Below are 15,184 nucleotides of genomic sequence, written 5' to 3' on the forward strand. Positions count from 1 at the left end.
GCACCTAAAACCTAAACCAAACGTTGCAGGTGGTTATTTCTTCATGCGCAGTGGTCAACGCGGCACTCTCTAGCTGCCAAGAGCACTTTTTACTATGCGCACCCAACCAGAGTGACGGGAGAAGCACATTTCAGAAAACGTGCTCAGCTCGTCGAGAAAATGCAATATAAGCAATCAAATTAAAAATGCACCTAAAACCTAAACCAAACGTTGCAGATGGTTATTTCTTCATGCGCAGTGGTCAACGCGGCACTCTCTAGCTGCCAAGAGCACTTTTTACTATGCGCACCCAACCAGAGTGACGGGAGGAGCACATTTCAGAAAACGTGCTCAGCTCGTCGAGAAAATGGAATTTAAGCAATAAAATTAAAAATGCACCCAAAACCTAAACCAAACGTTGAGGTGGTTATTTCTTCATGCGCAGCGGTCAACGCGGCACTCTCTAGCTGCCAAGAGCACTTTTTACTATGCGCACCCAACCAGAGTGACGGGAGGAGCACATTTAAGAAAACGTGCTCAGCTCGTCGAGAAAATGCGATTTAAGCAATAAAATTAAAAATGCACCTAAAACCTAAACCAAACGTTGCAGGTGGTTATTTCTTCATGCGCAGTGGTCAACGCGGCACTCTCTAGCTGCCAAGAGCACTTTTTACTATGCGCACCCAACCAGAGTGACGGGAGGAGCACATTTCAGAAAACGTGCTCAGCTCGTCGAGAAAATGCGATTTAAGCAATAAAATTAAAAATGCACCCAAAACCTAAACCAAACGTTGCAGATGGTCATTTCTTCATGCGCAGTGGTCAACGCGGCACTCTCTAGCTGCCAAGAGCACTTTTTACTATGCGCACCCAACCAGAGTGACGGGAGGAGCACATTTCAGAAAACGTGCTCAGCTCGTCCAGAAAATGCGATTTAAGCAATAAAATTAGAAATGCACCCAGAACCTAAACCAAACGTTGCAGGTGGTTATTTCTTCATGCGCAGTGGTCAACGCGGCACTCTCTAGCTGCCAAGAGCACTTTTTACTATGCGCACCCAACAAGAGTGACGGGAGGAGCACATTTCAGAATACGTGCTCAGCTCGTCGAGAAAATGCGATTTAAGCAATAAAATTAAAAATGCACCCAAAACCTAAACCAAACGTTGCAGGTGGTTATTTCTTCATGCGCAGTGGTCAACGCGGCACTCTCTAGCTGCCAAGAGCACTTTTTACTATGCGCACCCAACCAGAGTGACGGGAGGAGCACATTTCAGAAAACGTGCTCAGCTCGTCGAGAAAATGCAATTTAAGCAATAAAATTAAAAATGCACCCAAAACCTAAACCAAACGTTGCAGATGGTCATTTCTTCATGCGCAGTGGTCAACGCGGCACTCTCTAGCTGCCAAGAGCACTTTTTACTATGCGCACCCAACCAGAGTGACGGGAGGAGCACGTTTCAGAAAACGTGCTCAGCTCGTCGAGAAAATGCGATTTAAGCAATAAAATTAAAAATGCACCTCAAACCTAAACCAAAGGTTGCAGGTGGTTATTTCTTCATGCGCAGTGGTCAACGCGGCACTCTCTAGCTGCCAAGAGCACTTTTTACTATGCGCACCCAACCAGAGTGACGGGAGGAGCACATTTCAGAAAACGTGCTCAGCTCGTCGAGAAAATGCGATTTAAGCAATAAAATTAAAAATGCACCCAAAACCTAAACCACACGTTGCAGATGGTCATTTCTTCATGCGCAGTGGTCAACGCGGCACTCTCTAGCTGCCAAGAGCACTTTTTACTATGCGCACCCAACCAGAGTGACGGGAGGAGCACATTTCAGAAAACGTGCTCAGCTCGTCCAGAAAATGCGATTTAAGCAATAAAATTAAAAATGCACCCAAAACCTAAACCAAACGTTGCAGATGGTCATTTCTTCATGCGCAGTGGTCAACGCGGCACTCCCTAGCTGCCAAGAGCACTTTTTACTATGCGCACCCAACCAGAGTGACGGGAGGAGCACATTTCAGAAAACGTGCTCAGCTCGTCGAGAAAATGCGCTTTAAGCAATAAAATTAAAAATGCTCCCAAAACCTAAACCAAACGTTGCAGATGGTCATTTCTTCATGCGCAGTGGTGAACGCGGCACTCTCTAGCTGCCAAGAGCATTTTTTACTATGCGCACCCAACCAGAGTGACGGGAGGAGCACATTTCAGAAAACGTGCTCAGCTCGTCGAGAAAATGCGATTTAAGCAATAAAATTAAAAATGCACCTAAAACCTAAACCAGACGTTGCAAGTCGTTATTTCTTCATGCGCAGTGGTCAACGCGGCACTCTCTAGCTGCCAAGAGCATTTTTTACTATGCGCACCCAACCAGAGTGACGGGAGGAGCACATTTCAGAAAACGTGCTCAGCTCGTCGAGAAAATGCGATTTAAGCAATAAAATTAAAAATGCACCTAAAACCTAAACCAAACGTTGCAGGTGGTTATTTCTTCATGCGCAGTGGTCAACGCGGCACTCTCTAGCTGCCAAGAGCACTTTTTACTATGCGCACCCAACCGGAGTGACGGGAGAAGCACATTTCAGAAAACGTGCTCAGCTCGTCGAGAAAATGCAATTTAAGCAATCAAATTAAAAATGCACCTAAAACCTAAACCAAACGTTGCAGATGGTTATTTCTTCATGCGCAGTGGTCAACGCGGCACTCTCTAGCTGCCAAGAGCACTTTTTACTATGCGCACCCAACCAGAGTGACGGGAGGAGCACATTTCAGAAAACGTGCTCAGCTCGTCGAGAAAATGCAATTTAAGCAATAAAATTAAAAATGCACCCAAAACCTAAACCAAACGTTGAGGTGGTTATTTCTTCATGCGCAGCGGTCAACGCGGCACTCTCTAGCTGCCAAGAGCACTTTTTACTATGCGCACCCAACCAGAGTGACGGGAGGAGCACATTTAAGAAAACGTGCTCAGCTCGTCGAGAAAATGCGATTTAAGCAATAAAATTAAAAATGCACCTAAAACCTAAACCAAACGTTGCAGGTGGTTATTTCTCCATGCGCAGTGGTCAACGCGGCACTCTCTAGCTGCCAAGAGCACTTTTTACTATGCGCACCCAACCAGAGTGACGGGAGGAGCACATTTCAGAAAACGTGCTCAGCTCGTCGAGAAAATGCGATTTAAGCAATAAAATTAAAAATGCACCCAAAACCTAAACCAAACGTTGCAGATGGTCATTTCTTCATGCGCAGTGGTCAACGCGGCACTCTCTAGCTGCCAAGAGCACTTTTTACTATGCGCACCCAACCAGAGTTACGGGAGGAGCACATTTCAGAAAACGTGCTCAGCTCGTCCAGAAAATGCGATTTAAGCAATCAAATTAGAAATGCACCCAGAACCTAAACCAAACGTTGCAGGTGGTTATTTCTTCATGCGCAGTGGTCAACGCGGCACTCTCTAGCTGCCAAGAGCACTTTTTACTATGCGCACCCAACAAGAGTGACGGGAGGAGCACATTTCAGAATACGTGCTCAGCTCGTCGAGAAAATGCGATTTAAGCAATAAAATTAAAAATGCACCCAAAACCTAAACCAAACGTTGCAGGTGGTTATTTCTTCATGCGCAGTGGTCAACGCGGCACTCTCTAGCTGCCAAGAGCACTTTTTACTATGCGCACCCAACCAGAGTGACGGGAGGAGCACATTTCAGAAAACGTGCTCAGCTCGTCGAGAAAATGCAATTTAAGCAATAAAATTAAAAATGCACCCAAAACCTAAACCAAACGTTGCAGATGGTCATTTCTTCATGCGCAGTGGTCAACGCGGCACTCTCTAGCTGCCAAGAGCACTTTTTACTATGCGCACCCAACCAGAGTGACGGGAGGAGCACGTTTCAGAAAACGTGCTCAGCTCGTCGAGAAAATGCGATTTAAGCAATAAAATTAAAAATGCACCTCAAACCTAAACCAAAGGTTGCAGGTGGTTATTTCTTCATGCGCAGTGGTCAACGCGGCACTCTCTAGCTGCCAAGAGCACTTTTTACTATGCGCACCCAACCAGAGTGACGGGAGGAGCACATTTCAGAAAACGTGCTCAGCTCGTCGAGAAAATGCGATTTAAGCAATAAAATTAAAAATGCACCTAAAACCTAAACCAGACGTTGCAGGTCGTTATTTCTTCATGCGCAGTGGTCAACGCGGCACTCTCTAGCTGCCAAGAGCATTTTTTACTATGCGCACCCAACCAGAGTGACGGGAGGAGCACATTTCAGAAAACGTGCTCAGCTCGTCGAGAAAATGCGATTTAAGCAATAAAATTAAAAATGCACCTAAAACCTAAACCAAACGTTGCAGGTGGTTATTTCTTCATGCGCAGTGGTCAACGCGGCACTCTCTAGCTGCCAAGAGCACTTTTTACTATGCGCACCCAACCAGAGTGACGGGAGAAGCACATTTCAGAAAACGTGCTCAGCTCGTCGAGAAAATGCAATATAAGCAATCAAATTAAAAATGCACCTAAAACCTAAACCAAACGTTGCAGATGGTTATTTCTTCATGCGCAGTGGTCAACGCGGCACTCTCTAGCTGCCAAGAGCACTTTTTACTATGCGCACCCAACCAGAGTGACGGGAGGAGCACATTTCAGAAAACGTGCTCAGCTCGTCGAGAAAATGGAATTTAAGCAATAAAATTAAAAATGCACCCAAAACCTAAACCAAACGTTGAGGTGGTTATTTCTTCATGCGCAGCGGTCAACGCGGCACTCTCTAGCTGCCAAGAGCACTTTTTACTATGCGCACCCAACCAGAGTGACGGGAGGAGCACATTTAAGAAAACGTGCTCAGCTCGTCGAGAAAATGCGATTTAAGCAATAAAATTAAAAATGCACCTAAAACCTAAACCAAACGTTGCAGGTGGTTATTTCTTCATGCGCAGTGGTCAACGCGGCACTCTCTAGCTGCCAAGAGCACTTTTTACTATGCGCACCCAACCAGAGTGACGGGAGGAGCACATTTCAGAAAACGTGCTCAGCTCGTCGAGAAAATGCGATTTAAGCAATAAAATTAAAAATGCACCCAAAACCTAAACCAAACGTTGCAGATGGTCATTTCTTCATGCGCAGTGGTCAACGCGGCACTCTCTAGCTGCCAAGAGCACTTTTTACTATGCGCACCCAACCAGAGTGACGGGAGGAGCACATTTCAGAAAACGTGCTCAGCTCGTCCAGAAAATGCGATTTAAGCAATAAAATTAGAAATGCACCCAGAACCTAAACCAAACGTTGCAGGTGGTTATTTCTTCATGCGCAGTGGTCAACGCGGCACTCTCTAGCTGCCAAGAGCACTTTTTACTATGCGCACCCAACAAGAGTGACGGGAGGAGCACATTTCAGAATACGTGCTCAGCTCGTCGAGAAAATGCGATTTAAGCAATAAAATTAAAAATGCACCCAAAACCTAAACCAAACGTTGCAGGTGGTTATTTCTTCATGCGCAGTGGTCAACGCGGCACTCTCTAGCTGCCAAGAGCACTTTTTACTATGCGCACCCAACCAGAGTGACGGGAGGAGCACATTTCAGAAAACGTGCTCAGCTCGTCGAGAAAATGCAATTTAAGCAATAAAATTAAAAATGCACCCAAAACCTAAACCAAACGTTGCAGATGGTCATTTCTTCATGCGCAGTGGTCAACGCGGCACTCTCTAGCTGCCAAGAGCACTTTTTACTATGCGCACCCAACCAGAGTGACGGGAGGAGCACGTTTCAGAAAACGTGCTCAGCTCGTCGAGAAAATGCGATTTAAGCAATAAAATTAAAAATGCACCTCAAACCTAAACCAAAGGTTGCAGGTGGTTATTTCTTCATGCGCAGTGGTCAACGCGGCACTCTCTAGCTGCCAAGAGCACTTTTTACTATGCGCACCCAACCAGAGTGACGGGAGGAGCACATTTCAGAAAACGTGCTCAGCTCGTCGAGAAAATGCGATTTAAGCAATAAAATTAAAAATGCACCCAAAACCTAAACCACACGTTGCAGATGGTCATTTCTTCATGCGCAGTGGTCAACGCGGCACTCTCTAGCTGCCAAGAGCACTTTTTACTATGCGCACCCAACCAGAGTGACGGGAGGAGCACATTTCAGAAAACGTGCTCAGCTCGTCCAGAAAATGCGATTTAAGCAATAAAATTAAAAATGCACCCAAAACCTAAACCAAACGTTGCAGATGGTCATTTCTTCATGCGCAGTGGTCAACGCGGCACTCTCTAGCTGCCAAGAGCACTTTTTACTATGCGCACCCAACCAGAGTGACGGGAGGAGCACATTTCAGAAAACGTGCTCAGCTCGTCGAGAAAATGCGATTTAAGCAATAAAATTAAAAATGCACCCAAAACCTAAACCAAACGTTGCAGGTGGTTATTTCTTCATGCGCAGTGGTCAACGCGGCACTCTCTAGCTGCCAAGAGCACTTTTTACTATGCGCACCCAACCAGAGTGACGGGAGGAGCACATTTCAGAAAACGTGCTCAGCTCGTAGAGAAAATGCGATTTAAGCAATAAAATTAAAAATGCACCTAAAACCTAAACCAAACGTTGCAGATGGTCATTTCTTCATGCGCAGTGGTCAACGCGGCACTCTCTAGCTGCCAAGAGCACTTTTTACTATGCGCACCCAACCAGATATACGGGAGGAGCACATTTCAGAAAACGTGCTCAGCTCGTCCAGAAAATGCGATTGAAGCAACAAAATAAAAAATGCACCCAAAACCTAAACCAAACGTTGCAGGTGGTTATTTCTTCATGCGCAGTGGTCAACGCGGCACTCTCTAGCTGCCAAGAGCACTTTTTACTATGCGCACCCAACCAGAGTGACGGGAGGAGCACATTTCAGAAAACGTGCTCAGCTCGTCGAGAAAATGCGATTTAACAATAAAATTAAAAATGCACCTAAAACCTAAACCAAACGTTGCAGGTGGTTATTTCTTCATGAGCAGCGGTCAACGCGGCACTCTCTAGCTGCCAAGAGCACTTTTTACTATGCGCACCCAACCAGAGTGACGGGAGGAGCACATTTCATAAAACGGGCTCAGCTCGTCGAGAAAATGCGATTTAAGCAATAAAATAAAAAATGCACCTAAAACCTAAACCAAACGTTGCAGGTGGTCATTTCTTCATGCGCAGTGGTCAACGCGGCACTCTCTAGCTGCCAAGAGCACTTTTTACTATGCGCACCCAACCAGAGTGACGGGAGGAGCACATTTCAGAAAACGTGCTCAGCTCGTCGAGAAAATGCGATTTAAGCAATAAAATTAAAAATGCACCCAAAACCTAAACCAAACGTTGCAGATGGTCATTTCTTCATGCGCAGTGGTCAACGCGGCACTCTCTAGCTGCCAAGAGCACTTTTTACTATGCGCACCCAACCAGAGTGACGGGAGGAGCACATTTCAGAAAACGTGCTCAGCTCGACGAGAAAATGCAGTTTAAGCAACAAAATTAAAAATGCACCCAAAACCTAAACCAAACGTTGCAGGTGGTTATTTCTTCATGCGCAGTGGTCAACGCGGCACTCTCTAGCTGCCATGAGCACTTTTTACTATGCGCACCCAATCAGAGTGACGGGAGGAGCACATTTCAGAAAACGTGCTCAGCTCGTCGAGAAAATGCGATTTAAGCAATAAAATTAAAAATGCACCTAAAACCTAAACCAAACGTTGCAGGTGGTTATTTTTTTATGCGCAGTGGTCAACGCGGCACTCTCTAGCTGCCAAGAGCACTTTTTACTATGCGCACCCAACCAGAGTGACGGGAGGAGCACATTTCAGAAAACGTGCTCAGCTCGTCGAGAAAATGCGATTTAAGCAATAAAATTAAAAATGCACCCAAAACCTAAACCAAACGTTGCAAATGGTCATTTCTTCATGCGCAGTGGTCAACGCGGCACTCTCTAGCTGCCAAGAGCACTTTTTACTATGCGCACCCAACCAGAGTGACGGGAGGAGCACATTTCAGAAAACGTGCTCAGCTCGTCGAGAAAATGCAATTTAAGCAATAAAATTAAAAATGCACCCAAAACCTAAACCAAACGTTGAGGTGGTTATTTCTTCATGCGCAGCGGTCAACGCGGCACTCTCTAGCTGCCAAGAGCACTTTTTACTATGCGCACCCAACCAGAGTGACGGGAGGAGCACATTTAAGAAAACGTGCTCAGCTCGTCGAGAAAATGCGATTTAAGCAATAAAATTAAAAATGCACCTAAAACCTAAACCAAACGTTGCAGGTGGTTATTTCTTCATGCGCAGTGGTCAACGCGGCACTCTCTAGCTGCCAAGAGCACTTTTTACTATGCGCACCCAACCAGAGTGACGGGAGGAGCACATTTCAGAAAACGTGCTCAGCTCGTCGAGAAAATGCGATTTAAGCAATAAAATTAAAAATGCACCCAAAACCTAAACCAAACGTTGCAGATGGTCATTTCTTCATGCGCAGTGGTCAACGCGGCACTCTCTAGCTGCCAAGAGCACTTTTTACTATGCGCACCCAACCAGAGTTACGGGAGGAGCACATTTCAGAAAACGTGCTCAGCTCGTCCAGAAAATGCGATTTAAGCAATCAAATTAGAAATGCACCCAGAACCTAAACCAAACGTTGCAGGTGGTTATTTCTTCATGCGCAGTGGTCAACGCGGCACTCTCTAGCTGCCAAGAGCACTTTTTACTATGCGCACCCAACAAGAGTGACGGGAGGAGCACATTTCAGAATACGTGCTCAGCTCGTCGAGAAAATGCGATTTAAGCAATAAAATTAAAAATGCACCCAAAACCTAAACCAAACGTTGCAGGTGGTTATTTCTTCATGCGCAGTGGTCAACGCGGCACTCTCTAGCTGCCAAGAGCACTTTTTACTATGCGCACCCAACCAGAGTGACGGGAGGAGCACATTTCAGAAAACGTGCTCAGCTCGTCGAGAAAATGCAATTTAAGCAATAAAATTAAAAATGCACCCAAAACCTAAACCAAACGTTGCAGATGGTCATTTCTTCATGCGCAGTGGTCAACGCGGCACTCTCTAGCTGCCAAGAGCACTTTTTACTATGCGCACCCAACCAGAGTGACGGGAGGAGCACGTTTCAGAAAACGTGCTCAGCTCGTCGAGAAAATGCGATTTAAGCAATAAAATTAAAAATGCACCTCAAACCTAAACCAAAGGTTGCAGGTGGTTATTTCTTCATGCGCAGTGGTCAACGCGGCACTCTCTAGCTGCCAAGAGCACTTTTTACTATGCGCACCCAACCAGAGTGACGGGAGGAGCACATTTCAGAAAACGTGCTCAGCTCGTCGAGAAAATGCGATTTAAGCAATAAAATTAAAAATGCACCCAAAACCTAAACCACACGTTGCAGATGGTCATTTCTTCATGCGCAGTGGTCAACGCGGCACTCTCTAGCTGCCAAGAGCACTTTTTACTATGCGCACCCAACCAGAGTGACGGGAGGAGCACATTTCAGAAAACGTGCTCAGCTCGTCGAGAAAATGCGCTTTAAGCAATAAAATTAAAAATGCTCCCAAAACCTAAACCAAACGTTGCAGATGGTCATTTCTTCATGCGCAGTGGTGAACGCGGCACTCTCTAGCTGCCAAGAGCATTTTTTACTATGCGCACCCAACCAGAGTGACGGGAGGAGCACATTTCAGAAAACGTGCTCAGCTCGTCGAGAAAATGCGATTTAAGCAATAAAATTAAAAATGCACCTAAAACCTAAACCAGACGTTGCAGGTGGTTATTTCTTCATGCGCAGTGGTCAACGCGGCACTCTCTAGCTGCCAAGAGCATTTTTTACTATGCGCACCCAACCAGAGTGACGGGAGGAGCACATTTCAGAAAACGTGCTCAGCTCGTCCAGAAAATGCGATTTAAGCAATAAAATTAAAAATGCACCTAAAACCTAAACCAAACGTTGCAGGTGGTTATTTCTTCATGCGCAGTGGTCAACGCGGCACTCTCTAGCTGCCAAGAGCACCTTTTACTATGCGCACCCAACCAGAGTGACGGGAGGAGCACATTTCAGAAAACGTGCTCAGCTCGTCGAGAAAATGCGATTTAAGCAATAAAATTAAAAATGCACCTAAAATCTAAACCAAAGGTTGCAGGTGGTTATTTCTTCATGCGCAGTGGTCAACGCGGCACTCTCTAGCTGCCAAGAGCACTTTTTACTATGCGCACCCAACCAGAGTGACGGGAGGAGCACATTTCAGAAAACGTGCTCAGCTCGTCGAGAAAATGCGATTTAAGCAATAAAATTAAAAATGCACCTAAAACCTAAACCAGACGTTGCAGGTCGTTATTTCTTCATGCGCAGTGGTCAACGCGGCACTCTCTAGCTGCCAAGAGCATTTTTTACTATGCGCACCCAACCAGAGTGACGGGAGGAGCACATTTCAGAAAACGTGCTCAGCTCGTCGAGAAAATGCGATTTAAGCAATAAAATTAAAAATGCACCTAAAACCTAAACCAAACGTTGCAGGTGGTTATTTCTTCATGCGCAGTGGTCAACGCGGCACTCTCTAGCTGCCAAGAGCACTTTTTACTATGCGCACCCAACCAGAGTGACGGGAGAAGCACATTTCAGAAAACGTGCTCAGCTCGTCGAGAAAATGCAATATAAGCAATCAAATTAAAAATGCACCTAAAACCTAAACCAAACGTTGCAGATGGTTATTTCTTCATGCGCAGTGGTCAACGCGGCACTCTCTAGCTGCCAAGAGCACTTTTTACTATGCGCACCCAACCAGAGTGACGGGAGGAGCACATTTCAGAAAACGTGCTCAGCTCGTCGAGAAAATGGAATTTAAGCAATAAAATTAAAAATGCACCCAAAACCTAAACCAAACGTTGAGGTGGTTATTTCTTCATGCGCAGCGGTCAACGCGGCACTCTCTAGCTGCCAAGAGCACTTTTTACTATGCGCACCCAACCAGAGTGACGGGAGGAGCACATTTAAGAAAACGTGCTCAGCTCGTCGAGAAAATGCGATTTAAGCAATAAAATTAAAAATGCACCTAAAACCTAAACCAAACGTTGCAGGTGGTTATTTCTTCATGCGCAGTGGTCAACGCGGCACTCTCTAGCTGCCAAGAGCACTTTTTACTATGCGCACCCAACCAGAGTGACGGGAGGAGCACATTTCAGAAAACGTGCTCAGCTCGTCGAGAAAATGCGATTTAAGCAATAAAATTAAAAATGCACCCAAAACCTAAACCAAACGTTGCAGATGGTCATTTCTTCATGCGCAGTGGTCAACGCGGCACTCTCTAGCTGCCAAGAGCACTTTTTACTATGCGCACCCAACCAGAGTTACGGGAGGAGCACATTTCAGAAAACGTGCTCAGCTCGTCCAGAAAATGCGATTTAAGCAATAAAATTAGAAATGCACCCAGAACCTAAACCAAACGTTGCAGGTGGTTATTTCTTCATGCGCAGTGGTCAACGCGGCACTCTCTAGCTGCCAAGAGCACTTTTTACTATGCGCACCCAACAAGAGTGACGGGAGGAGCACATTTCAGAATACGTGCTCAGCTCGTCGAGAAAATGCGATTTAAGCAATAAAATTAAAAATGCACCCAAAACCTAAACCAAACGTTGCAGGTGGTTATTTCTTCATGCGCAGTGGTCAACGCGGCACTCTCTAGCTGCCAAGAGCACTTTTTACTATGCGCACCCAACCAGAGTGACGGGAGGAGCACATTTCAGAAAACGTGCTCAGCTCGTCGAGAAAATGCAATTTAAGCAATAAAATTAAAAATGCACCCAAAACCTAAACCAAACGTTGCAGATGGTCATTTCTTCATGCGCAGTGGTCAACGCGGCACTCTCTAGCTGCCAAGAGCACTTTTTACTATGCGCACCCAACCAGAGTGACGGGAGGAGCACGTTTCAGAAAACGTGCTCAGCTCGTCGAGAAAATGCGATTTAAGCAATAAAATTAAAAATGCACCTCAAACCTAAACCAAAGGTTGCAGGTGGTTATTTCTTCATGCGCAGTGGTCAACGCGGCACTCTCTAGCTGCCAAGAGCACTTTTTACTATGCGCACCCAACCAGAGTGACGGGAGGAGCACATTTCAGAAAACGTGCTCAGCTCGTCGAGAAAATGCGATTTAAGCAATAAAATTAAAAATGCACCCAAAACCTAAACCACACGTTGCAGATGGTCATTTCTTCATGCGCAGTGGTCAACGCGGCACTCTCTAGCTGCCAAGAGCACTTTTTACTATGCGCACCCAACCAGAGTGACGGGAGGAGCACATTTCAGAAAACGTGCTCAGCTCGTCCAGAAAATGCGATTTAAGCAATAAAATTAAAAATGCACCCAAAACCTAAACCAAACGTTGCAGATGGTCATTTCTTCATGCGCAGTGGTCAACGCGGCACTCTCTAGCTGCCAAGAGCACTTTTTACTATGCGCACCCAACCAGAGTGACGGGAGGAGCACATTTCAGAAAACGTGCTCAGCTCGTCGAGAAAATGCGATTTAAGCAATAAAATTAAAAATGCACCCAAAACCTAAACCAAACGTTGCAGGTGGTTATTTCTTCATGCGCAGTGGTCAACGCGGCACTCTCTAGCTGCCAAGAGCACTTTTTACTATGCGCACCCAACCAGAGTGACGGGAGGAGCACATTTCAGAAAACGTGCTCAGCTCGTAGAGAAAATGCGATTTAAGCAATAAAATTAAAAATGCACCTAAAACCTAAACCAAACGTTGCAGATGGTCATTTCTTCATGCGCAGTGGTCAACGCGGCACTCTCTAGCTGCCAAGAGCACTTTTTACTATGCGCACCCAACCAGATATACGGGAGGAGCACATTTCAGAAAACGTGCTCAGCTCGTCCAGAAAATGCGATTGAAGCAACAAAATAAAAAATGCACCCAAAACCTAAACCAAACGTTGCAGGTGGTTATTTCTTCATGCGCAGTGGTCAACGCGGCACTCTCTAGCTGCCAAGAGCACTTTTTACTATGCGCACCCAACCAGAGTGACGGGAGGAGCACATTTCAGAAAACGTGCTCAGCTCGTCGAGAAAATGCGATTTAACAATAAAATTAAAAATGCACCTAAAACCTAAACCAAACGTTGCAGGTGGTTATTTCTTCATGAGCAGCGGTCAACGCGGCACTCTCTAGCTGCCAAGAGCACTTTTTACTATGCGCACCCAACCAGAGTGACGGGAGGAGCACATTTCATAAAACGGGCTCAGCTCGTCGAGAAAATGCGATTTAAGCAATAAAATAAAAAATGCACCTAAAACCTAAACCAAACGTTGCAGGTGGTCATTTCTTCATGCGCAGTGGTCAACGCGGCACTCTCTAGCTGCCAAGAGCACTTTTTACTATGCGCACCCAACCAGAGTGACGGGAGGAGCACATTTCAGAAAACGTGCTCAGCTCGTCGAGAAAATGCGATTTAAGCAATAAAATTAAAAATGCACCCAAAACCTAAACCAAACGTTGCAGATGGTCATTTCTTCATGCGCAGTGGTCAACGCGGCACTCTCTAGCTGCCAAGAGCACCTTTTACTATGCGCACCCAACCAGAGTGACGGGAGGAGCACATTTCAGAAAACGTGCTCAGCTCGTCGAGAAAATGCGATTTAAGCAATAAAATTAAAAATGCACCCAAAACCTAAACCACACGTTGCAGATGGTCATTTCTTCATGCGCAGTGGTCAACGCGGCACTCTCTAGCTGCCAAGAGCACTTTTTACTATGCGCACCCAACCAGAGTGACCGGAGGAGCACATTTCAGAAAACGTGCTCAGCTCGTCGAGAAAATGCGATTTAAGCAATAAAATTAAAAATGCACCCAAAACCTAAACCAAAGGTTGCAGGTGGTTATTTCTTCATGCGCAGTGGTCAACGCGGCACTCTCTAGCTGCCAAGAGCACGTTTTACTATGCGCACCCAACCAGAGTGACGGGAGGAGCACATTTCAGAAAACGTGCTCAGCTCGTCGAGAAAATGCGATTTAAGCAATAAAATTAAAAATGCACCCAAAACCTAAACCACACGTTGCAGATGGTCATTTCTTCATGCGCAGTGGTCAACGCGGCACTCTCTAGCTGCCAAGAGCACGTTTTACTATGCGCACCCAACCAGAGTGACGGGAGGAGCACATTTCAGAAAACGTGCTCAGCTCGTCCAGAAAATGCGATTTAAGCAATAAAATTAAAAATGCACCCAAAACCTAAACCAAACGTTGCAGGTGGTTATTTCTTCATGCGCAGTGGTCAACGCGGCACTCTCTAGCTGCCAAGAGCACTTTTTACTATGCGCACCCAACCAGAGTGACGGGAGGAGCACATTTCAGAAAACGTGCTCAGCTCGTCGAGAAAATGCGCTTTAAGCAATAAAATTAAAAATGCTCCCAAAACCTAAACCAAACGTTGCAGATGGTCATTTCTTCATGCGCAGTGGTGAACGCGGCACTCTCTAGCTGCCAAGAGCATTTTTTACTATGCGCACCCAACCAGAGTGACGGGAGGAGCACATTTCAGAAAACGTGCTCAGCTCGTCGAGAAAATGCGATTTAAGCAATAAAATTAAAAATGCACCCAAAACCTAAACCAAACGTTGCAGGGGGTTATTTCTTCATGCGCAGTGGTCAACGCGGCACTCTCTAGCTGCCAAGAGCACTTTTTACTATGCGCACCCAACCAGAGTGACGGAAGGAGCACATTTCAGAAAACGTGCTCAGCTCGTCGAGAAAATGCGATTTAAGCAATAAAATTAAAAATGCACCTAAAACCTAAACCAAACGTTGCAGGTGGTTATTTCTTCATATGCAGCAGTCAACGCGGCACTCTCTAGCTGCCAAGAGCACTTTTTACTATGTGCACCCAACCAGAGTGACGGGAGGAGCACATTTCAGAAAACGTGCTCAGCTCGTCGAGAAAATGCGATTTAAGCAATAAAATTAAAAATGCACCCAAAAACCTAAACCAAACGTTGCAGGTGGTTATTTCTTCATGCGCATTGGTCAACGCGGCACTCTCTAGCTGCCAAGAGCACTTTTTACTATGCACACCCAACCAGAGTGACGTGAGGAGCACATTTCAGAAAACGTGCTCAGCTCGTCGAGAAAATGCGATTTAAGCAATAAAATTAAAAATGCACCCAAAACCGAAACCAAACGTTGCAGATGGTCATTTCTTC

The sequence above is a fragment of the Syngnathus scovelli genome, chromosome 2 (assembly GCF_024217435.2).
Source record: "Syngnathus scovelli strain Florida chromosome 2, RoL_Ssco_1.2, whole genome shotgun sequence".
Classification (NCBI taxonomy): domain Eukaryota; kingdom Metazoa; phylum Chordata; class Actinopteri; order Syngnathiformes; family Syngnathidae; genus Syngnathus; species Syngnathus scovelli.